The sequence below is a fragment of the Siphateles boraxobius genome, unplaced genomic scaffold (genome assembly GCF_051911475.1).
Source record: "Siphateles boraxobius isolate OS27281-9 unplaced genomic scaffold, OSU_SipBor_1 269, whole genome shotgun sequence".
NCBI classification, from domain to species: domain Eukaryota; kingdom Metazoa; phylum Chordata; class Actinopteri; order Cypriniformes; family Leuciscidae; genus Siphateles; species Siphateles boraxobius.
Genome location: NW_027508886.1, coordinates 102,588 through 128,232, shown reverse-complemented (window position 1 = coordinate 128,232; position 25,645 = coordinate 102,588). Strand labels below are relative to the sequence as shown.

The 25,645-nt window shown below is 45.1% G+C and overlaps 7 non-coding genes across 7 annotated transcripts; all 7 read left to right on the top strand.

Moving 5' to 3' along the window:
• The first annotated feature begins 2,405 nt into the window (after positions 1 to 2,405).
• On the top strand, positions 2,406 to 2,477 carry trnap-agg (transfer RNA proline (anticodon AGG)). Its single transcript has one exon. It is a non-coding gene; the product is annotated as a tRNA-Pro (tRNA).
• An 88-nt stretch (positions 2,478 to 2,565) lies between these two features.
• trnai-aau (transfer RNA isoleucine (anticodon AAU)) lies at positions 2,566 to 2,639 on the top strand. The gene has a single exon. It is a non-coding gene; the product is annotated as a tRNA-Ile (tRNA).
• A 93-nt stretch (positions 2,640 to 2,732) lies between these two features.
• On the top strand, positions 2,733 to 2,805 carry trnaf-gaa (transfer RNA phenylalanine (anticodon GAA)). The gene has a single exon. It is a non-coding gene; the product is annotated as a tRNA-Phe (tRNA).
• Positions 2,806 to 3,256: 451 nt separating this feature from the next.
• trnaf-gaa (transfer RNA phenylalanine (anticodon GAA)) lies at positions 3,257 to 3,329 on the top strand. The gene has a single exon. It is a non-coding gene; the product is annotated as a tRNA-Phe (tRNA).
• Positions 3,330 to 3,419: 90 nt separating this feature from the next.
• Positions 3,420 to 3,491, top strand: trnaq-uug (transfer RNA glutamine (anticodon UUG)). The gene has a single exon. It is a non-coding gene; the product is annotated as a tRNA-Gln (tRNA).
• An 18,957-nt stretch (positions 3,492 to 22,448) lies between these two features.
• On the top strand, positions 22,449 to 22,520 carry trnap-agg (transfer RNA proline (anticodon AGG)). The gene has a single exon. It is a non-coding gene; the product is annotated as a tRNA-Pro (tRNA).
• Positions 22,521 to 22,962: 442 nt separating this feature from the next.
• Positions 22,963 to 23,034, top strand: trnaq-uug (transfer RNA glutamine (anticodon UUG)). Its single transcript has one exon. It is a non-coding gene; the product is annotated as a tRNA-Gln (tRNA).
• Positions 23,035 to 25,645: the final 2,611 nt, after the last annotated feature.

Here is a 25,645-nt window from a genome sequence, read left to right as displayed (position 1 = left end):
TTCACGACTCTATAATCGATCATTATTTATTCATAAACAGTGTTTGTTTTTAGACAATTAAACATGGCAATAAAGCCAGCTAGCGTGTAATAGCACACGTTTTCTTCTGTACATGTGAACCTGCAACTTTACCATGATATACAGTAAAAAAAATTGTCACTACTGTCAAGATAATTAGCCGACCGCTAATTAAGCTATATCCTCCTTAAACCATTTTTTGTTGTTGTTAATTTAGTATTTTTTGTGTCATTCATTACATTATTTTGAGCACAAGAAGATTTTTACTAAAACCTTTAAAAAAAAGTTTAATTCATATATGTTATACTATACTATGTTATACACCAGTATACATATTTATGTTATCTTTTTAAATACTATGTTATACATATTTAAAAAGACATGAATAGGCAAAAACAAGTGTTTTTTTGTTTCAACAAATGATTCTCAACTATGTTATAAAAGATATACCAAAACGATTTGATATACCATTTTAAGTTTTAGATCTGTTTGATGATCATATTATTATGAATTGTCATAAACGCCTTTATGTTATATTTGGTGTTTCTTAGTAATCTCTGCCACAAAAGCTAAACAAAACAAAACGATTTAAGCATGGCATGATACCAGCAAGATTGTACCAAGAAGTGTTATTTATTTTCTTATTAATTAGTTCATCACACTATTTACAATTTGTACACAAGGCAATTCAAAGTGATTCACAGTTGTATAAAAAACAATAATGCTTATGCTCATAATAATAATAATCATTAATTATTATAATATTATAATAATTAATTACATTAAAAAAATGCTGTAGTAAAATACTTTCAGTTGGAATATGACAGCTATGTAACGTTCTGTTTATGCCTGTGTCCTTTCAGATTATGTATGCATACCCGGTTTTACGAAGAACCTCTGAGGGTCGACTCCTTATGGGGCCAACTGAGGAGGCCAATAGGAGGAAGATCGTGTTGGCAGGGAGGGCCAGGTGTAAAGAGGAGGTCTTGGCTGAGGCCACTGCCTTTGTGAGGCAGAATGGAGGGAATCCTGGAGACCAGTTCCTGGTTCTGGCTCACTGCAAGATCCAGTTTGGGAAACACCAGGGTCAGAGGTTCCTGTGGCTGCTGAAGAACTCACTGTGGTATGCCTGCTATCTGGTCAGCAGCATTTTGGGGGAGGAGGAGAGGGACAACCCGCTGTCGGACAACAAACACCTGTTCCTCAGATACACCTCGCAGATCAGGTAGGTAGGCGAGGCTGTAGAGGTGTATCAGAAAAAAACAGGCCATGCTGCAGGATGCCCACAGGACAGGAGACTCTTGGTGTCTGATGGTGGAGTTTGGGGATTTTAAGGGTAGGTCAATAAAGGAGGTGTATGAGGACCCAAGCAAGGAGGCCCAGGCTCTCATCACCTACCTGAAGAAGGCAAAGGCCGGGCCTAAAACCAATATGGCCCTTTTCAAAACATACGTGCTGAAGAGGCAGGCTCCAGCCCACGTGCCCACCGCCACTGTGCCCACTGCATCTGTCCTCACTGCTGCTGTGCCCACTGCCACTGTGTCTGTTCCTCCTCCACCTACTGCCACTAAGAACAGCCCACTGCTGGCGACCAATGTGAAGGCCCTGTTGGCGCGGGGGAAGCATTTATTTGCTTCACAGCTGGCACAAAAGATTTTGTCTCCAGCCAAACCCTGTAAGTGGGTACGTTTTTTCTTTTTTCTCCAGCCACTGCAGGCTCGAGAGGCCCTGCTCCTGCCCCGGCTCGTGCTACTGCCCCTGCTCCTGCTCCTTATCCTGCTCCTCCAGCATTGTGGACCCCTGGCCAGGTGTCCCAGTCGCCTGCAGAGCTTCCTGTCCACTGGAAAGAGCAACTCCCATCTTTCCAGCAAGGCTTTCAACCCCTGTCCCTCTGCACCAAGACCATCCTCACTACAGCCACCCACAGGACTGCAACGCCCTGCCCAGCCTCCTCTGCAGTCTCCTCCTCTGCACCCTGCCCAGCCTCCTCTGCAGTCTCCTCCTCTGCGCCCTGCCCAGTCTCCTCTGCAGTCTCCTCCTCTGCGCCCTGCCCAGCCTCCTCTGCAGTCTCCTCCTCTGCGCCCTGCTCAGCCTCCTCTGCAGTCTCCTCCACAGCCTTCTGTCCAGCCAAGTGCTGCCTCTGCTCCTGCAACATCAACTGGGTCCAGTGTTGCAGACCAGGCTCCTGTAAGTAAGCTTCTCATTATTCGTGTGCAGGTCCTGCAGCGTGATTTCCAATGACCACAAAAAAAGAGGCCCCATTTCCTCTGTGCTGGAAACTTTGCACTGGCTACCTTTTAATTGTTGATTTAATCAAAAAATTGCGCTTTAAGCCATGGAAGCTGAAATGTTTGCGGCCCGACAGCAGCAGGGAGGATGTATATTTCGGCCCGTTGGTCTAGGGGTATGATTCTCGCTTAGGGTGCGAGAGGTCCCGGGTTCAAATCCTGGACGAGCCCATAATTAGGCTTTGCTGTTAATCTCTTCAGCCTGATTAGGGCAACCAGGATATCTCTGAGCAATTGGGGATAAAATGTGCCAGAGAGAGGCCGGTTAGCTCAGTTGGTTAGAGCGTGGTGCTAATAACGCCAAGGTCGCGGGTTCGATCCCCGTACGGGCCACTGATTTTCTCTCTGTGACCTTCGCTCTGCTCTTCTCGAAAATGACGGGCGGTCTCCCATACATCCATGCTGGCTAAACCACACAAGTACCTGGCCGAAATAGCTCAGTTGGGAGAGCGTTAGACTGAAGATTTAAAGGTCCCTGGTTCAATACCGGGTTTCGGCAGAGGAACAAACTCCGCCGCTTTTATTCTACCTGATTCCACCTCTCAGACAGCCAGTTAGCAGGGTGTTTTGGTTCCATGGTGTAATAGTTAGCACTCTGGGCTTTGAATCCAGCGATTCGAGTTAAAATCTCGGTGGAACCTTTTTAGGATCTTTGCGGAAGGGAGGGGAAAAACAGAGGTGATGCGCAACTGCTGACGTGGCGGTGAAATTGGCACTCTCAAACCGAGTCGGAATTGGGGAAACATGGGCTTAAAAAGCAAAGGCTTCTTTTGCTCCTTGCTATCGCGCTTCTGGACTGAATGACTTACATCTCTGCACCACATGGGAAAAGTTGACACACGCCGAGGTTCCATGGTGTAAGGGTTCGCACTCTGGGCTCTGAATCCAGTGATCCGAATTCAAATCTCGGTGGGACCTTCATTTGCCAGGCTAAACAGCACAAGTACCTGGCCGAAATAGCTCAGTTGGGAGAGTGTTAGACTGAAGATCTAAAGGTCCCTGGTTCAATCTCGGGTTTCGGCAGAGGAACCACGCCCGCCTCCTTTAGGCTACCTGATTCCACCTAGCCTCATCGCTATCTGCCTCTCAGACAGACAGCTGGGAGGGTGTGTTGGTTCCATGGTGTAATGGTTAGCACTCTGGGCTTTGAATCCAGCGATCCGAGTTCAAATCTCGGTAGAACCTTTTTAGGTTCTTCGCGGAAGGGAGGGAAAAAACAGAGGTGATGCGCAACTGCTGACGTGGCGGTGAAATTGGCACTCTCAAACCGAGTCGGAATTGGGGAAACATAGGGTGCTTCTCAATATCCCTCCTCATCTCCTCGTTCCTCTGTCCTCCATCCTATGACCCGGAAACCGATCGAGCTCAGCCATCTTGAAGGACATCTCAATTATCTAATTGCACCGCGAGGAGGCGAGGATCGAGGAGTGAGGAGGCTTTCAGAGGAGTCATGAGCGAGGATACACAGGTGTATCCTATGCGGAAGTGTTTTATTGACTAAACGTGACGCACGTATACATTCTCCTCCCCCTTCACATCGGTCACAATCTGTTTTAAAGTATACTTTACCTTTGCAGTTTATATAAACCACACATTACACATATTTCAACAGGGTATCTTGCTTTATTATTATTTATTATGAATTTCTTAAATAAACAAACTGCAACAACATGAGGGCAGATCCTTTGAGCGCTGCTGATGACGCTATGAAGTGACGCTCGAGTGATCAAGTATTCCAATGTATAAAAAAACTTTCATTCGATTCCTCCATCCTCATTTTTGTCATTCATTACATTATTTTGAGCACAAGAAGATTTTTACTAAAACCTTTAAAAAAAAAAGTTTAATTCATATATGTTATACTATACTATGTTATACACCAGTATACATATTTATGTTATCTTTTTAAATACTATGTTATACATATTTAAAAAGACATGAATAGGCAAAAACAAGTGTTTTTTTGTTTCAACAAATGATTCTCAACTATGTTATAAAAGATATACCAAAACGATTTGATATACCATTTTAAGTTTTAGATCTGTTTGATGATCATATTATTATGAATTGTCATAAACGCCTTTATGTTATATTTGGTGTTTCTTAGTAATCTCTGCCACAAAAGCTAAACAAAACAAAACGATTTAAGCATGGCATGATACCAGCAAGATTGTACCAAGAAGTGTTATTTATTTTCTTATTAATTAGTTCATCACACTATTTACAATTTGTACACAAGGCAATTCAAAGTGATTCACAGTTGTATAAAAAACAATAATGCTTATGCTCATAATAATAATAATCATTAATTATTATAATATTATAATAATTAATTACATAAAAAAAATGCTGTAGTAAAATACTTTCAGTTGGAATATGACAGCTATGTAACGTTCTGTTTATGCCTGTGTCCTTTCAGATTATGTATGCATACCCGGTTTTACGAAGAACCTCTGAGGGTCGACTCCTTATGGGGCCAACTGAGGAGGCCAATAGGAGGAAGATCGTGTTGGCAGGGAGGGCCAGGTGTAAAGAGGAGGTCTTGGCTGAGGCCACTGCCTTTGTGAGGCAGAATGGAGGGAATCCTGGAGACCAGTTCCTGGTTCTGGCTCACTGCAAGATCCAGTTTGGGAAACACCAGGGTCAGAGGTTCCTGTGGCTGCTGAAGAACTCACTGTGGTATGCCTGCTATCTGGTCAGCAGCATTTTGGGGGAGGAGGAGAGGGACAACCCGCTGTCGGACAACAAACACCTGTTCCTCAGATACACCTCGCAGATCAGGGAGGTAGGCGAGGCTGTAGAGGTGTATCAGAAAAAAACAGGCCATGCTGCAGGATGCCCACAGGACAGGAGACTCTTGGTGTCTGATGGTGGAGTTTGGGGATTTTAAGGGTAGGTCAATAAAGGAGGTGTATGAGGACCCAAGCAAGGAGGCCCAGGCTCTCATCACCTACCTGAAGAAGGCAAAGGCCAGGCCTAACACCAATATGGCCCTTTTCAAAGCATACGTGCTGAAGAGGCAGGCTCCAGCCCACGTGCCCACCACCACTGTGCCCACTGCATATGTCCTCACTGCTGCTGTGCCCACTGCCACTGTGTCTGTTCCTCCTCCACCTACTGCCACTAAGAACAGCCCACTGCTGGCGACCAATGTGAAGGCCCTGTTGGCGCGGGGGAAGCATTTATTTGCTTCACAGCTGGCACAAAAGATTTTGGCTCCAGCCAAACCCTGTAAGTGATTTGCAAGCTTTAAAATCATTACAGTATATATTATGCAGTATATATGTCTAACGAAAATACGTGTTCAACAGCTGCAGGACCACGTGTACATCCTGCGTCTGAGTCCGCAGCCCGGAGACAGCTCTTTACATGTGGTGAGTATCACTTAACGCATACAAGTGTGTTGGTGACATGTGCTTAGTGTTTTATGTTATTTTACAGACTCTGCTGCTACGGATTTTTTTGAGGAGGAAGATGACCTGGAGATGGCAACTGTAGCCTCGCAAGCTGAGGAACAACTTCCTCAAGGTATGTAAATCTTAAACAATATTTTACAAACAATTACAAATAAAACAAAACAGTATTTTTTAAATGACATATTATTTTATTTCACAACACAGAGGAATGGCACTTCTCAGGTGTCAATCTACATTCACTCTTTGAGTGAACATCCTCAAAGGAAAAAAGATAATTTAAAGGTGTATGTAAAAGGTTTTATTTCATTTTTTATCGTAATCACTGACTAAAGCTCATTCTTGTCATCTCACACTTCCCCCACTCCCCTTGGAATAAGTGGCTGTTGTAGTGTTTGGTCTGCTTCGCTTCACACTTGGCTGATCCCATCTTTTTTTCTTCTTGTATGTCTTCTAATGGTGCTTGGATGAAAAACAGGATGATTTTCACTGCTTCCTTCCATCTTTTCATGATCATGTCATCTCTCTACTAATCATACATGCTTTGCAGTAAACCTTGTAATCGCAGTAGCTGTCCAGCAGAGCTGAGAAAGTCATGCAGTGAAAGTCTAAAACAATAAGATAATTTTGTTGTGTTTTTTTACGCTCCAGCCACTGCAGGCTCGAGAGGCCCTGCTCCTGCCCCGGCTCGTGCTACTGCCCCTGCTCCTGCCCCTTATCCTGCTCCTCCAGCATTGTGGACCCCTGGCCAGGTGTCCCAGTTGCCTGCAGAGCTTCCTGTCCACTGGAAAGAGCAACTCCCATCTTTCCAGCAAGGCCTTCAACCCCTGTCCCTCTGCACCAGGACCATCCTCACTACAGCCACCCACAGGCCTGAAGCGCCTTGCCCAGCCTCCTCTGCAGTCTCCTCCTCTGCGCCCTTCCCAGCCTCCTCTGCAGTCTCCTCCTCTGCGCCCTGCCCAGCCTCCTTTGCAGTCTCCTCCTCTGCGCCCTGCCCAGCCTCCTCTGCAGTCTCCTCCTCTGCGCCCTGTTCAGCCTCCTCTGCAGTATCCTCCACAGCCTTCTGTCCAGCCAAGTGCTGCCTCTGCTCCTGCAACATCAACTGGGTCCAGTGTTGCAGACCAGGCTCCTGTAAGTAAGCTTCTCATTATTCGTGTGCAGGTGCTGCAGCGTGATTTCCAATGACCACAAAAAAAGAGGCCGCATTTCCTCTGTGTTGGAAACTTTGCACTGGCTACCTTTTAATTGTAGATTTAATCAAAAAATTGCGCTTTAAGCCATGCAAGCTGAAATGTTTGCGGCTCGGCAGCAGCAGGGAGGATGTTTGTTTCGGCTCATTGGTATAGGGGTATGATTCTCGCTTAGGGTGCGAGAGGTCCCGGGTTCAAATCCCGGACGAGCCCATTATTAGGCTTTGCTTTTAATCTCTTCAGCCTGATTAGGGCAACCAGGATATTTATATCCCGGGTTTCGGCAGAGGAACCACGTCCGCCTCTTTTAGTCTACCTGATTCCACCTAGCCTCATCGCTATCTGCCTCTCAGACAGCCAGCTGTCAGGAAGTGTTGGTTCCATGGTGTAATGGTTAGCACTTTGGGCTTTGAATCCAGCGATCCAAGTTCCAATCTCGGTAGAACCTTTTCAGGTTATTTGCGGAAGGGTGGGAAAAAACAGAGGTGATGCGCAACTGCTGACGTGAAAGTGAAATTGGCACTCTCAAACAGAGTCGGAATTGGGGAAACATGGGCTTAAAAAGCAAAGGCTTCATTTGCTCCTTGCTATCGTGCTTTTGGACTCAATGACTTAAATCTCTGCTGCTCATGGGAAAAGTTGACACACGCCAAGGTTCCACGGTGTAATGGTTTGCACTCTGGGCTCTGAATCCAGCGATCCGAGTTCAAATCTCGGTGGGACCTGCTTTTGCCAGGAATGTGTGCAGTACCTCGTTCGAAAAAACTTTTTCGGCAGCACTGAGCCGCAAGAGCTCATCTAGGTAGTGCCCCTTGAAGGGGGGCGTAAAAAGGATGGACAGCACTGGAGATTGCAGGCATCGATCCCGCTACCTCTCGCTTGCGCTTGCTGCTTCCTACCGATTGAGCTAAAGTAAGCCCAAAGTAAGCCCACGTGAGCCAATCGCGTTTCTCTGCTGTGGCTTACTTTTGACCAATCGCATTTCTCTCCTGTGGCTTACTTTTGACCAATCGCGTTTCTCTCCTGTGGCTTACTTTTGACCAATCGCGTTTCTCTCCTGTGGCTTAATTTTGACCAATCGCGTTTCTCTGCTGTGGCTTACTTTTGACCAATCGCGTTTCTCTCCTGTGGCTTACTTTTGACCAATCGCGTTTGTCTCCTGTGGCTTACTTTTGACCAATCGTGTTTCTCTTCTGTGACGTACTTTTGACCAATCAGCGGCTCCTATTATTGTCATCTTTGCAACAGGTAAGGCTATTCTTCATTACTGTATAATCGTTTAATATTTATTCATATACATTGTGTATTTTTGGAAAATTAGACATGCCAATATAGCTAGCTAGCGTGTATATTACAGGTTTACTTCAGTACCTGTGAACCTGTAACTTTTCCCATGATAAAATACAGAAAAGAAAACATGTAGCTACTGTTAAGTTAATTAGCCGGCCGCTAATTAAGCTATATCCTCCTGAGACCAAAAAAATTTTAGTTAATAATTTAGTATTTTGTGTGTCATTACATTGTTTAGAGCATAAGAAAGTTTTTTGCAAAAACGTTTATTTTTATTTTTATAATGTTCATATAGGTTATACTATGTCTTCTGTATAGGACACTACTAGGACTCATTTTTTTATTATTATTTTATTTAAAAAGACGTGATCTAAAAAAAAACCATTGTTTTTGCCTATTCATGTCTTTAAATAAAATAATAATAAAAAATGAGTCCTAGTGTCCTCTACAGAAGACATAGTATAACCTATATGAACATTATTAAAAAAAAAAACGTTTTTGCAAAAAACTTTCTTATGCTCTAAACAATGTAATTACACACATAATACTAAATTAACTAAACTTTTTTTGGTCTCAGGAGGATATAGCTTAATTATATCAGTGTTTTATATCCTGAAATTGTTTAGGTTTCAGGATTTTATATACCAAACTTTGTATGAAGATGATTCCCAACTATGTTATAAAAGATAACAGAATGATTTGATATAGACTTCCATTTTGCTTTATGCAATATGTGTGTAAAATGGCCATAAGCGGGTTTTCCCATTTTATACAATGTATCTATGTATCTAATTTGCATATTAATGTATTATTGGGGCAACATGTAATGAAAAAAGAAGTGTAATAATGGGAGTTAGTAGTAATTGCCAAGATTTTCATAATAATATCTAATATTTCATATAATTTCTTTCCATATTGTCACCCAAAATGCCTGAAAAACATGATTTAAGTCCTGCTGTGTAGTTTGCTAAATTATTGTAACACACTTAACATACAGGTATCTTTTAGATTGACAGAGGTAATAGTCTCTTTCTGATTTTCATTTCAGAAAATGTACGCATACCCCGTTTTTCGTCGCCAGTCAGCAACATCAAACCGTCTCCTCATGGCGCCATCGGCGGAGGCGAAGCAACTTCAAAATGTGGTGTCTGGAAGGGCCAAATCGAAGGAGGAGGTGCTGGCAGAGGCAAGTACTTTTGTCTGCACAAACGGTGGAGATCCCAGTGACCAGTTTTTAGTACTGGCTCACTGCAAACTTCAGTTTGGGATGTACCAGGGTCAGAGATTTAGATGGCTCCTGGAAAACTCTCTGGGGTACGCAGTGTATTTGGTGCTCAGCATTTCCAGTGAGAACGCGCAGACAACCCCCCTGTCAGAAAATAAACAACCGTTCCTACAGTACACTTCTCATATTAGAGAGATGGCAGAAGAAGTAGAGAAGTATAACAGGAAGCAGGAAATGCAAGCAGAAGCCCGGGCAACTGGAGACCAGGGCTGCTTGATGGTGGAGTTTGGTGACTTTCAGGGCCGGTCCATGAAGGATGTTTATGAAGACCAGAGCAATGAGGCCGAATCCCTCATCAGGTACTTGGTTAAGGCAGATGCCAGGCCCAACACTAACATGGCCATTTTCAAGGCGTATGTCCTGAAAAGACGGGCTTCTGATATGGGCACCAGTGTACATCAGCCTGCACGTCCACCTGCAGCCTCCAGTACCTCTGCACGTCCACCTGCAACCTCTAGTGCCTCTGCACGTCCACCTACAGCCATCCAAACTGGTTTACAGCAGACCGCCACTGTGAAAGCACTGTTGGCGCGTGGCAAACATTTGTCACCTTCACAGCTGGCAAAAAAACTAATGTCACCAGTTAAACCCTGTGAGTAGGAGTGTAAATATAGAATTTTCCCTACAGCAGTTCTACATGTATTGATTTATCGTCATGGCAAACTTGTCCACTTGTTGTTTCCAGATCCATTACTGCAGTCCACTTTACCTCCTCCGGCAGCAGAACCCCCAGCCAAACATTTGGTCCCAAAGCAGCTTTTCGCTACTGGTAAGTAAGCAACATCTTACATATGTTTGTCTCCATGTATTGATCACAGTAATAGTTTTAACATTTGTGCTCCAGGCACTTCCATTCCCACTGCTGAAGATGATGATGAGGAGCTGGTATTTGCTGCATCACAATGTGAAGCACAGCTAAATACAGGTGTGGCATATGACACAAATGCAAATATTATAAGAATGTTTTGTGGAAACCCACTGAGAATCATTATTTTTGAAAATAAATAAACATTTTTTAAATATTTTTTGTTTACAATACAGAATTATGTGACATCATGCCTCAAGCGGGAGGCATTCTTTGAGTGCACTTCTTCCAAACCTTAAGGATGTCCAAAGGTGTCAGTGTATTTATTTGCGTTTCCGAACTTACCTGTTGCTAAACAATCACTGGATAACTTTTTCACACCGCTTGCTCTTCTCACTCACTCAACCTGAGCAGACAGGATGGTGGAGATTCATTGTTCTAATAATTAGAGGAACAGTTTTTCCTTATTGTGTCTGTGTGCATGCTTCATGTCTGTGGGCATCATACTTTTTTTTACTGAATTCATCACGACTCATTTTCCTTCTTTCATTCCATCTAATCCTCATTCTCAAAGAGCTATATTGATCCCATATTCCTTACATCAATAAAGTGTACACTGTGTTCTTTGCTTCTTGACACTAATACCATTTTCTTCACTGTTATTCCTAAATATAATCATAATTATTATTAATACTTGTTTAAAATTACTGCTTCGCCGGCTGTTTGTGGACTGCATTTATGGCATATTACTATCAAATAACAGTCATCCTTATATTGTTTATGTTACTGTTCACTCAGAGGCCTGTGCCGGTCCGTCTCCATCAGCGGAAACAGCACAGACACCAGCTCTTCCTCATCATCAGCCACCAGCTGAGCTTCCTAGTCACTGGAGAGATCATCTTCCACCTTTCCAGCATGAGTGGATCCGGAACACACTGTTTAAGGCCAACATGCGAACCGAAAAGCCAGAAATAGTGTCCCAGCTGAAGCTTTGGTGGTATCCTCCTCAGCCCCCTTTAATAAACACCCAGCCACCCGCCTCACCTGACCTCTTCTTCTGTCGGCCCATTTTCTTATGGATGCCGCTAAAGATGTGGTTGTTTCCTCTTGTCTGCGTTCGCCCAGACTGTGGTAAGCACAGACTTACAGCGGCAGGACTTTACCGTACCGTGCGCAAGGTCTTGGACATTGATGGGTGGTATGACCTTGCCACTGAGTATCTGGAGTGCAAACGCTGCAAAAAGAAGTATCCAGCTTGGAATGAGGACATCTTAGGACAGCTGGATATGGGCCACCGCAGTCAGTTTCCAGCTTTGCTGACATACAGGTAATTCATAATGACAATCATTCATTATCAGGCGCTTTTATTTGTGTTATTTTTTCCAACCAAAGCATTTGCATGATTATACTGTTGTTTCTTTAGATACTCATGTGACAACCGGGTGGTGAGGATGATGAGGGAGAGGACACTGGGCAACAGTGTGACTCAGCTCTACAAGAAGCTGATGGAACAACACAGTGAGGCATGGACACAGCGTGTCCTGCAGTACCTGACTGCCTGTGAACCATTCACAAGCTCCTCCCTTGTGCAGCCTCCTGTGTTTGCTGAGCCTCCCCTTTTACCTGCCCTTCCTAAACCTAAGTTGAACTAGGGGGCGCGGCACGGCTGCTGACCCTGTGCTTCTCCGTTCGTTTGTTTGTTGTTTGTGAATTTTTGGCGTTTATCGTGTTGTAAACTTTTGTTTTGTTCACGTCCTTGAGTTAAGCAACATGGAAATGGATTACTTGCGCGCAGTGGTGATTTTTATCCTATATGCTGTCGTTAGAGAGAACTTTGCCCTAGCCGGGAACAATGAAGGAAGTGAACGAACGTCGCCACTGATTACATACTCGAGGGAATTTCTTCTTGCCCTAAGGAATAAAGCTGTGTCTGTGGACTTAAATCACGTATCATCAACCCCTCATGGAAAAGCCCAAGGTAGGAAAACGAAAAAAAGAGGCTCGAGGGGGGGCGTTCGTAACAGGTTGAGAAGGCGAGGAAACAGACACCCGCTTCCCATCATAACTCTGTCAAACGTCAGATCATTAAATAATAAACTGGATGAGATCACAACACGTCTCCGGTTTGATGAGGATTTTCGGAGGAGTAATTTGCTCTGCTTCACAGAGACATGGCTTCACGAGGACAGCACTTGCATTGATATGGAGGGATTTACAGTTATAAGAGCAGATCGTGATAAGGTGTCATCTCAAAAATCCATCGGGGGAGGACTCTGTATGTTTATTGACAGCGCTTGGGCTTCACAATTCAATGTACTCAAGAGAGTGTGCACTAGAGACTATGAGCTGCTGTCTGTATCTATCAGGCCGTTTTACCTTCCGCGGGAGTTTGGGCAAATCACCATTATTCTTGTTTATGTCCCAGGGCCTAATAACAAAGAAGCTGCGGAAATAATAACCGACAGCTTCAATGCTGCTCTCTCCCGATCAGCAGATCAGCCGGTGTTTATTTTGGGGGATTTCAACACATGTCAGCTGTCACCTCATCTACCCACTCTGCAGCAGTATGTCACCACGCCCACTCGCTCCACTCGCATACTGGATCAGTGCTTCGGTAACATCCCAGACGCATATAAGGCAGTGAGTCGCCCTCCTCTTGGTAAGTCCGATCACAATGTCATTCATCTCCTTCCAACATACAGACAGAAAGTCAGGCGTGAAAAACCACTCCTGAAAACTGTACGTCAATGGACTGAGGATGGGGAGGAGGAGCTAAGAGATTGTTTTGACTCTACAGATTGGCGCATGTTTTTTGACGCATGCTCTGATCATCACTAATTGACAGACACAATCACATGCTATATCAAGTTCTGTGAAGAAACTGTTATCACTTCCAAGATAGTTCAAGTGTTTAGTAATAACAAGCCATGGCTCTCAAAGGATCTTAAAATGTGTCTGAATGAGAAAAGGGCTGCATTTTTGAGAGGAGAAGCTGACTTAGTAAAGGAGAAAGAGAAGGATTTCAAGCGTAAAGCTTTTACAGCAAAAATAGATTTTAAGAATAAGGTTGAGCAAAGATTTTGTACAGGCAATGCAAAACAAGCATGGGAGGGATTAAATACAATAATGGGTAGGGAAAGAAAAAAACAAAGTGTAAACGTGGCAGATTGTGGCAAATTTGTTATTGATTAAACATTTTCTATGGAAGATACGATGTGAGAGACCCAAAAATAGGGTGCAATATTACCTGTGATCAGATTGGTAGTTATGAACATATACAGCTTTCTGAAGAAGAAGTAGCCATGTGTCTCTCTAAAATCAGACCAAACAAAGCCCCTGGGCCTGATGGCCTCCAAGGAAGGGTGCTAAAGGTATGCTCTCAACAGCTTAAAGGGGTTCTTACTCAGCTGTTCCAAATTTTGCTGAATTGTGGTGTTTTTCCAAACGTATGGAAGAAGTCCACAATAATACCTGTGCCTAAGGTCTCTAGGGCTACAGACCTTGGAGACTTTAGACCGGTGGCACTCACTCCACTCTTAGCCAAGTGTATGGAGAGAGTGGTCAGCACCCATCTTATGGCTTCTGTTGGGAATCAACTTGACCCCCTTCAATTTGCCTATAGGTCACACAGGGGCACAGAGGACGCAACTCTTACTCTTGTAAATCAAATAGCTAAACGTCTGCAACAACCAAAATCACTTGCTCGGGTTCTTTTTATTGATTTTACATCTGCTTTTAATACTATGCAAATTGATATTCTTTTAGAACAACTTCATAGGATGAATGTGAATGGTGGGCTCATTCACTGGATTAGAAGTTTATTAACTGACTGCCCTCAGAGAGTCTTAATGAATGGGGTCTACTCAGATGAGCTTGTCATAAATACTGGAGCACCACAAGGCTGCGTGTTGTCACCTCTGTTGTTTTCAATCTATATAAATGACATGACTGTGCACAGCACCAATATTAGTTTACTTAAGTATGCTGATGACATGGCCTTGGTAGGACTTCTCACAGAAAATAATGCAGCACATGAGGAAGCTTATTTTAGCCAAGTCACTTTACTGCAGGACTGGTGTCAGACTGTTAAACTGGAAATTAATGTGACTAAAACAAAAGAACTTATAATACGAACGAAACCAAGAGGGGCCAGTAACATCACCCCTGTTGTACTTAACAGCCGGCCTGTGGAAGTAGTGGAAAATTTTAAGTACTTGGGTACAATCATTGATTGCACTTTAAGTTTTAATGTTAACTCAGAGAGTATTTTTAAGAGAGCTAACCAGCGATTGTTTTTAATTAGAAAGGTGAGGAGCTTCAAGGTCAGTCAACACATTCTTGAGATGGCATATAGGGGTCTGGTAGAAAGCATTTTACAGTTCAATATAACAGCTTGGTATGGCAATCTGAATGTGAAAGACAAAAACAAGCTTTCCAAAATTGTTAATATTGCAGGGAAGGTGATTGCCAAGTCACAAAGGCAGCTTGGGGATGTGTATGATAGGGCGGTACTCAGGAAGGCCAGACAGATATCAGCAGACACCCTACACCCACTCAACTCAGAGTTTGAGTTGCTCCCATCTGGCCGTAGATTCAGGGTCCCAAGGGCGAGCCGGAACATTTATAAGAGATCCTTTATTCCCCATGCCATACAGGAACTTAATTTAAACTGAAAGCGTCTTTGTGTTTTATATAACTTCTAATCGGCTGCGCTGCTTTCCATTTTCTGTTGTTGTATGTTGACGGTGGTAATGTCATACTTTTAAACTGTGTGTATTTTGTCATTTTAACTGTTGTGTCACTGATGCATATATGTTTGGAGAAGTCAAAGACAAATTTCCACCAAGGTGGACAATAAAGTCTAATAATAATAATAATAATAATAAGTGGCTGTTAGCTGTGTACGCCAGGGATGTTCTGGGGCGACTGGACGAGGTCAAGGCCAAAATAACATCTGTATTTGGCTCTGTTCTCAAGATGGACTCCACAAAAAAGGTATCACAGCCCTGTTTATATCCAGAAATTGTCCAGATATGGATATGTGTGTGTGTGTACATAATGCACAGTTATGAGTTTTTATTTTGTTTTGTTTTTAAAAATCTTTTTTTTCTTCAATAGGTCACAAAAAAAACTTGCCGGTGCTGCTTCAGGAACAGCTGCCTGGTGCACAAATGTTGGTAACGAACACGGCCAAGTCCTTGTCTCTGTCCTAACAGCCGCCGAGGGACATGCACTGGACCCCATGGCAGCTGGCCTAATGAAGCGCTACCGAGAGGCAGGAGAGGCATCCCCAAAGGTGATGTACGTGGACAGAGATTGCTGCAGTCAACACGGCCAGTCTCAGGTGAAGGCCATGTTTTCGGAGTGGGATGAGCTTGAAGTGCGCCTGGACATCTGGCATTTCATGCGGCGATTTGCTGCAGGTGTCACGACAGAGGCTCATCCGCTCTATGGGATCTTCATGGCACGTCTATCCATGTCCATATTCCAGTGGGATTCAGAGGATGTGGCTGCTCTTCGCCGTGCAAAGGAGGGTGAGCTGGCAGCAAAGAAGACTGGCTACATCTCAGAAAAGGCGGTCAGTGCTCGCATTAACCGGAGGGAGTTGGCACTGCACTGCCGGAGGAGGACCAGGGGGGAGGAGGAGACCACCATATTGATTGGGTCACTGATTGATCAGTTTGACAGTGCGGACGGGAAGGATACTCTGGGAGTTCCACTTCTGAACCATGAACGGATCCAGCAGATATGGAAAGAACAGCGGAAGCATGTACAGTGTATCCAAGACCCAGAGCACTTTCCGCTCTACATAAAGAAGGGGACACTGAAGAAAGGCGGTGTGGAGCTGTGCTGCTACAGGTGTGCTCGAGGCTCTACCTCCTTGGAGTCATTCCACCTCCACCTGAACCGTTTTATTCCAGGTATTACATACATATGGATTAGTAATTTTTCTGTAAAAAAATATAAGCACTGTAACTGCTTCCATTACGTTAAATTAATGTCACATTAATAAATGTCACACTTTTACAGTTCTTTTTGTCACGACGCACACACAGGGAAACAGTAGATCCAGAAGCAGTATATTTATTGGGTAATCCGTACACGTAATCCAGTCCAGGCAAGGGTCAAACACCGTATAAGCAATCCTAGAACAAAACAACAAAAACGAGAAACGAGCAGAAACAAACCTCAGAAGTGTGGGGACATAAAACAACGACTCCGTGACATGGACTGAAACAGACAGGGTATTTATACACAGAACTAAACAATGTAATGGAAAACAGCTGCGTACAATGATGAGTGATGAGAACAGACAAAGGATCGTGGGAAATGCAGTTCCAGAATGAATGGTGACAGTAAGGGAAAGAGACCTCTAGTGGACACCCGGGGAAAACACAAAAACAAGCAGACGACCCATCGGGCGGCCAGGGCGAAGCAGACGACCCATCGGGCGGCCAGGGCGAAGCAGACGGCCCATCGGGCGGCCAGGGCGCTGAAGACCCCTCGGGCGGCCAGGGCGGTGAAGACCCCTCGGGCGGCCAGGGCGGTGCAGACCCCTCGGGCGGCCAGGGCGGTGAAGACCCCTCGGGCGGCCAGGGCGGTGCAGACCCCTCGGGCGGCCAGGGCGGAGCAGACCCCTCGGGCGGCCAGGGCGTAGCAGACCCCTCGGGCGGCCAGGGCGGTGAAGACCCTTCGGGCGGCCATGGCAGAGGCTCTGGAACAGACACTGGCTCAGGAATATCAGACACCGGCTCTGGAACAGCAGACACTGGCTCTGGAACAGACGGCACCGGCTCTGGCTCTAAAACAGCCACTGGCTCCAGCTCTGGAACAGACACTGGCACTGGCACTGGCTCAGGAACAGGCATTAGCTCAGGAACAGACACCGGCTCTGGAACAGCAGACACTGGCTCTGGAACAGACGGCACCGGCTCTGGCTCTAAAACAGCCACTGGCTCCAGCTCTGGAACAGACACTGGCACTGGCACTGGCTCAGGAACAGGCATTAGCTCAGGAACAGACACCCGCTCAGGAACATACACCAAAACTGTAACAGCCACAAGAACAGACACAAACACAGAAACAAACACTGGCTCTGGCGCTGGAACAGGCACTGGCTCTGGAACAGACATTGGCTCCGGCTCTGGAACAGGCACTGGCTCTGCCTCCGGCTCTGGAACAGGCACTGGCTCTGCCTCCGGCTCTGGAACAGGCACTGGCTCTGCCTCCGGCTCTGGAACAGGCACTGGCTCTGCCTCCGGCTCTGGAACAGGCACTGGCTCTGCCTCCGGCTCTGGAACAGGCACTGGCTCTGCCTCCGGCTCTGGAACAGGCACTGGCTCTGCCTCCGGCTCTGGAACAGGCACTGGCTCTGCCTCCGGCTCTGGAACAGGCACTGGCTCTGCCTCCGGCTCTGGAACAGGCATTGGCTCTGCCTCCGGCTCTGGAACAGGCATTGGCTCTGCCTCCGGCTCTGGAACAGGCATTGGCTCTGCCTCCGGCTCTGGAACAGGCATTGGCTCTGCATCCGGCTCTGGAACAGGCATTGGCTCTGCCTCCGGCTCTGGGATAGTAGACACTGGCATGTCCAGGATCCGAGCCAGACGCTCCAGATAGTCCAGGTCCATGAAGGAAGACGGCACTGGCTCTGCCTCTGGCTCTGGGACGGGTACTGGCTCTGCCTCCGGCTCTGGAACGGGCATTGGCTCTGCCTCCGGCTCTGGAACGGGCACTGGCTCTGCCTCCGGCTCTGGAACGGGCACTGGCTCTGCCTCCGGCTCCGGCTCTGGAACAGCAGACACTGGCTGCGGCACTGGGACAGGAGACACGGGCATGTCCAGGATCCGAGCCAGACGCTCCAGATAGTCCAGGTCCATGAAGGCAGACGGAACGTGAACAGTCTCTCGCTGGGCAGACGTGACGTGAACAGTCTCTCGCTGGGCAGACGTGACGTGAACAGTCTCTCGCTGGGCAGACGTGACGTGAACAGTCTCTCGCTGGGCAGACGTGACGTGAACAGTCTCTCGCTGGGCAGACGTGACGTGAACAGTCTCTGACTGGGCAGACGCGACGTGAACGGTCTCTGACTGGGCAAACGGGACGTGAACAGTCTCTGACTGGGCAAACGGGACGTGAACCATCTCCGAATCAGCCTCCAGAAAAGCGGCGGGCTGCTGGGACACGGCCTCCGGGCCATTGGAGAGGCTAGAGGCTAGAGGCTAGAGGCTCCTCCGCCGTTTCCGCTGGTGAAGTGCGCGCTCTGGGCTGGATGGAAGCAGCGCCGGATGAAACTCTGGAATGGATCGCACCAGCCCAGGGTCGAAGAGGGGCCTGAGTGGAAAATGGTGTTGGAATTCCTCTCGACCACCTCCTCCAATGCGACCTCCACGGGTCCCGCGAAACTTGACCAACCGGGTCCCCTCAAACAAATCCCTTCTCTCCCGCTCGGTGGCTGGGGAAGAGATATTAAAAAACATACCGCTGGATCTTGATGACGGAGTCGTTCTGTCACGACGCACACACAGGGAAACAGTAGATCCAGAAGCAGTATATTTATTGGGTAATCCGTACACGTAATCCAGTCCAGGCAAGGGTCAAACACCGTATAAGCAATCCTAGAACAAAACAACAAAAACGAGAAACGAGCAGAAACAAACCTCAGAAGTGTGGGGACATAAACAACGACTCCGTGACATGGACTGAAACAGACAGGGTATTTATACACAGAACTAAACAATGTAATGGAAAACAGCTGCGTGCAATGATGAGTGATGAGAACAGACAAAGGATCGTGGGAAATGCAGTTCCAGAATGAATGGTGACAGTAAGGGAAAGAGACCTCTAGTGGACACCCGGGGAAAACACAAACCAACACTGTGACACTTTTCTGATGTCATAAAAGCATTGACAAAGCTGTCTTGCCTCACAAATCACTAATAACTCTGGTTATAATGACAATAATTTTTTTATGTAATTACATAACTCTATTACATGTAACCAGCTACTTCATAGCACCTCATGTGTAGTAAATATATTGTACATATGTGACATATAAAACCTTTTTTTTTTTTTTTTTTTACTTTTAGGAACCAGTGCCAGTGGTTCAAGCATCAAGCCTTGAGGGCTTGATGCGTTGGAATGATGACCGGATGGAAGATGCCATAAAAGGAGCCTCCTCCATCCGGTCATATGGCAGTGCCATGAGAGAGGTTGTGGACCAGCTTAGCAAGACAGTCTTTGGGAAGCCCTGGGATGAGCGCTATCGCCCTCCTGGAGCATATACAGGCAAGACATTCATTAATTTGTTATTTTGTAATACTCTACTAAGTATCAATTTAGCCTTAAATGTACTAGACAAAATATTAAGACATATTTTTTCCCCTTTTATTCTCGTAGGTGAATTGCTAGGAATAGAGTACCTTTACAGCCAGACTGGCAAAACACTGACTCCAGTGCTCCAGAACCCAGAGGATGAAGACAGGCTGGTGGAGGAAATTGATGACCAAGACCTGCAAGATGAGGGGTTTGAGGAAGAGATAACGGAGGACATCACAGTTCCAGTGCTGTACGAGAATGACCCCTGCCATGATCTCGCAAACAGCCCCTCATCTTTGCCTCAGTCTCAGTCCCCAGCATCACTGGCTGATGTATCAATGGCTGACGTGTCACTGGCTGAGCCATCCACATCAACTAGAGAAGGACACCAACTTGCCCCTGCCCCTTCAGTGTTGTCACAGCCATCTGACACTGGAAGCAGTTTCTCCGACGAGGCTCAGGTAAAACACTTTAAGGGCTTTATTTAATTTCAATCTCGTTTTATTCCACATATATTAACATTAATCTGAATTTACTAGGGAGCAGTCATTGGGCCCGATGGCATTGCTGGGTGGGACAAGGTCCAGGATATGGCAGGTTACCTGGTTGTTCTTCGTGAGGCTCCTTACCTCACTGACCTGCAGGTGACAGAGGCCATTCAGCTGTGGACAGCTCTCCATGACATAGACAAACAGCGGGTCAACTATCAGCCTCGACATCAGCCTCAGCTGACACATGGACGCTTTAAGGCACCAAAGCGGTCCGGAGTCACACCGGGTGTGGAGAGTGTAAAACGGTGTCTGATTGGACATCCCGGGGGACCAGCACAGTGGCCCAGCACCAGCCGCTTGGTTGAGGCCATTTGTACAAAGCTGTGTGCTTTACACAAGTCGCCGACCAAGAAGGCTGGAGTTTGCCGCCCCAGGTGGTCTAAAATCCTCTCGGATTACCACCACATCCGAGAGCTGGTGCTTAACAATCACAGGCTGATGGATGAAACAATGATCCAGCTGTTTGAGCTAAACCAGAAGACACTCATTCAGTGGTAAGCAAGGCACATTATTTTCTTCAAATTAACTGAATACTTTTTTAAACATATATATAATACATGTAATTTATTTTCAGGTTTCAACGGCAGCAGAAAAAACAGGAAATGAGTGTCCTCGCTCAGGGACTGACTCCACCTGACCCAATTGCTGTGGCTGATACGCAGCTTCCTCCACCGAGGGAAAAATTGGATGAAGCGGCATCGACCTCACGCCCAAAACATACATTTACCCTTCCGCCAAATCGAGAAGGACAGGCTCCTCTTCTGCGACCAGGTCGACGGCCTGCTGCTGCCACCACCATGGTGTGCCCCATTGCAAATGCCCCCACAGCATCAGGAGTTGTGCAGCCCATTTCAGCACCTGGGTCATTGTCACTAGTCCTTAACCCAGACATGACTGTGTCAATGGTGATTCCACCTTCTGGTGCTTCAACATCCGGTGCAGGCCCAGCCCGTTACACCCAGAGGAACAGGCGCCGGCGGGCCCAGGAGACGGAAAGCGGAGTCCATAAGAGGAAGTATGTGCGAGGGGTAACCTTTAACATGTGCAGCAAATGTGGGCAGCCCAAAACCAAAGAGTTTGGCCATAGCCGATATGGTAATGCCACATTTTGCTTGCGTGCCTCAAATGGAAAATCTTTAGATGACTGGTTGGCAGAACAGCGCCAGCAAAATACAAGCCAAACTCCACCTCCTCAATAAACAATTTGCTTTTTCCTGTATATATTTTGTATATATTACTGTACATGGTTCCACCCAGTCTTTCATATTGTCCTATATATATATATATATATATATATATATATATATATATATATATATATATATATATATATATGTGTGTGTTTGTGTCTGTGTACTCATTTCATTATTTGTGTGTATTCATTTTAATATTGGTTTTTTTACATTTAAAGTGTCATTTAAATATTTGTGTATTCATTTTAATAAAACATTTTAAGTGCCATTGAAATATTTGTGTGTATTCATTTTAATAAAACATTTAAAATGTCTTAAAGTAATCTAATAAATCATATCTCTCAAATCATATCCCTCACAAAAAACACACATATTTGAAGAAACATTTTTATTCATTTTATTCAATCATAAACAACATGTAATATGCATTTTTTTAAAATAATATACACAAAAAAAACATTTAATAAAATATTTGAAGTGTCTTAAAACAAATCTGATAAATCATGTCAATCAAATCATATCCCTCCATTTTTATTCATTTTATTAAATAATCAACAACATGTAATGTGCAATATTTAAAAATAATAATAATACACACAAAAAAATATAAATCAATATAATGATGTCATAGATAAATGAAGACGCAGGCGCAGTTGATCACACGCAGAACACGGGTTCGAATCCAGCCCGCGGAGGGTGACTTGTTTCAAATGTGACTAAAATATAGCCCTAATAATGTTGCAGGGGAAATTTGTGGGCAAATTCTCGTTTTTCGCGTCTTTTTGGCTTGTGTGCGGGGGCGCAAAGATTGGGCCCCTTCTTTTACGCAGCGAGCGCTCTACCATTTGAGCTAATTCCCCTCGATGATGGAGAAGAGGTGTCCATCGCTCTCAAAGACAAAGACGAGGCGCGATCCCTAGCACGTGTGCAGGTGCTGCAGCGTGATTTCCAATGACCACAAAAAAGAGGCCGCATTTCCTCTGTGCTGGCAACTTTGCACTGGCTACCTTTTAATTGTAGATTTAATTAAAATATTGCGCTTTAAGCCATGCAAGCTTTAATGTTTTCGGCCCGGCAGCAGCAGGGAGGACGTATGTTTAGGCTCGTTGGTCTAGGGGTATGATTCTCTCTTAGGGTGCGAGAGGTCCCGGGTTCAAATCCCGGACGAGCCCATTATCAGGCTTTGCTTTTAATCTCTTAGGGCAACCAGGATATTTATCAGAAATTGGGGATAAAATGAGCCAGAGAGAGGCCGGTTAGCTCAGTTGGTTAGAGTGCGGTGCTAATAGTGCCAAGGTCAAGGGTTCGAACCCCGTACGGGCAACTCATTTTCTCTCTGGGACCTTCGCTCTGCTCTTCTCGAAAATGTCTGGCGGTCTCCCAGACATGACTGCTGGCTAAACCGCACAAGTACCTGGCCGAATTAGCTCAGTTGGGAGAGCGTTAGACTGAAGATCTAAAGGTCCCTGGTTCAATCCCGGGTTGCGGCAGAGGAACCACGTCCGCCTCTCTTAGTCGAGGCGGTCTATTGACCAAACGCCAGCTCTTATCTACCTGATTCCACCTAGCCTCATCGTTATCTGTCTCTCAGACAGCCAGCTATCAGGGTTTGTTTGTTCCATGGTGTAATGGTTAGCACTCTGGGCTTTGAATCCAGCGATCCGAGTTCAAATCTCGGTGGGACCATCATTTGCCAGGAATGTGTGCAGTACCTCGTTCGAAAAAACATTTTCGGCAGCACTGAGTCGCAAGAGCTCATCTAGGTAGTGCCCCTTGAAGGGGGGCGTAAAAACGATGTACAGCACTGGAGAATGCAGGCATCGATCCCGCTATCTCTCGCATGCTAAGCGAGCGCTCTACCATTTGAGCTAATTCCCCTCGATGATGGAGAGAAGGTGTCCATCGCTCTCAAAGACAAAGACGAGGCGCGATCCCTAGCACGTGTGCAGGTGCTGCAGCGTGATTTCCAATGACCACAAAAAAACAGGCCGCATTTTCTCTGTGCTGGCAACTTTACACTGGCTACCTTTTAATTTAATTTAATCAAAAAATTGCGCTTTGACTCCAGCGATCCGAGTTCAAATCTCGGTGGAACCTTTTTAGGTTCTTTGTGGAAGGGAGGGAAAAAACAGAGGTGATGCGCAACTGCTGACGTGGCGGTGAAATTGGCACTCTCAAACCGAGTCGGAATCGGGGAAACATGGGCTTAAAAAGCAAAGGAATGTGTGCAGTACCTCGTTCAAAAAAACTTTTTCGGCAGCACTGAGCCGCAAGAGCTCATCTAGGTAGTGCCCCTTGAAGGGGGGGCGTAAAAAGGATGGACAGCCCTGGAGAATGCAGGCATTGATCCCACTACCTCTCGCTTGCGCTTGCTGCTTCCTACCGATTGAGCTAAAGTAAGCCCAAAGTAAGCCCACGTGAGCCAATCGCGTTTCTCTGCTGTGGCTTACTTTTGACCAATCGCGTTTCTCTCCTGTGGCTTACTTTTGACCAATCGCGTTTCTCTCCTGTGGCTTACTTTTGACCAATCGCGTTTCTCTCCTGTGGCTTACTTTTGACCAATCGCGTTTCTCTCCCATGGCTTACTTTTGACCAATCGTGTTTCTCTTCTGTGACGTACTTTTGACCAATCAGCGGCTCCTATTATTGTCATCTTTGCAACAGGTAAGGCTATTCTTCATTACTGTATAATCGTTTAATATTTATTCATATACATTGTGTATTTTTGGAAAATTAGACATGCCAATATAGCTAGCTAGCGTGTATATTAGAGGTTTACTTCAGTACCTGTGAACCTGTAACTTTTCCCATGATAAAATACAGAAAAGAAAACATGTAGCTACTGTTAAGTTAATTAGCCGGCCGCTAATTAAGCTATATCCTCCTGAGACCAAAAAAAGTTTAGTTAATAATTTAGTATTTTGTGTGTCATTACATTGTTTAGAGCATAAGAAAGTTTTTTGCAAAAACGTTTTTTTTTTTTTATAATGTTCATATAGGTTATACTATGTCTTCTGTATAGGACACTACTAGGACTCATTTTTTATTATTATTTTATTTAAAAAGACGTGATCTAAAAAAAACCCATTGTTTTTGCCTATTCATGTCTTTAAATAAAATAATAATAAAAAATGAGTCCTAGTGTCCTCTACAGAAGACATAGTATAACCTATATGAACATTATAAAAAAAAAAAAAACGTTTTTGCAAAAAACTTTCTTATGCTCTAAACAATGTAATGACACACATATTACTAAATTAACTACACTTTTTTTGGTCTCAGGAGGATATAGCTTAATTATATCAGTGTTTTATATCCTGAAATTGTTTAGGTTTCAGGATTTTATATACCAAACTTTGTATGAAGATGATTCCCAACTATGTTATAAAAGATAACAGAATGATTTGATATAGACTTCCATTTTGCTTTATGCAATATGTGTGTAAAATGGCCATAAGCGGGTTTTCCCATTTTATACAATGTATCTATGTATCTAATTTGCATATTAATGTATTCTTGGGGCAACATGTAATGAAAAAAGAACCGAATAATGGGAGTTAGTAGTAATTGCCAAGATTTTCATAATAATATCTAATATTTCATATAATTTCTTTCCATATTGTCACCCAAAATGCCTGAAAAACATGATTTAAGTCCTGCTGTGTAGTTTGCTAAATTATTGTAACACACTTAACATACAGGTATCTTTTAGATTGACACAGGTAATAGTCTCTTTCGGATTTTCATTTCAGAAAATGTACGCATACCCCGTTTTTCGTCGCCAGTCAGCAACATCAAACCGTCTCCTCATGGCGCCATCGGCGGAGGCGAAGCAACTTCAAAATGTGGTGTCTGGAAGGGCCAAATCGAAGGAGGAGGTGCTGGCAGAGGCAAGTACTTTTGTCTGCACAAACGGTGGAGATCCCAGTGACCAGTTTTTAGTACTGGCTCACTGCAAACTTCAGTTTGGGATGTACCAGGGTCAGAGATTTAGATGGCTCCTGGAAAACTCTCTGGGGTACGCAGTGTATTTGGTGCTCAGCATTTCCAGTGAGAAAGCGCAGACAACCCCCCTGTCAGAAAATAAACAACTGTTCCTACAGTACACTTCTCATATTAGAGAGATGGCAGAAGAAGTAGAGAAGTATAAGAGGAAGCAGGAAATGCAAGCAGAAGCCCGGGCAACTGGAGACCAGGGCTGCTTGATGGTGGAGTTTGGTGACTTTCAGGGCCGGTCCATGAAGGATGTTTATGAAGACCAGAGCAATGAGGCCGAATCCCTCATCAGGTACTTGGT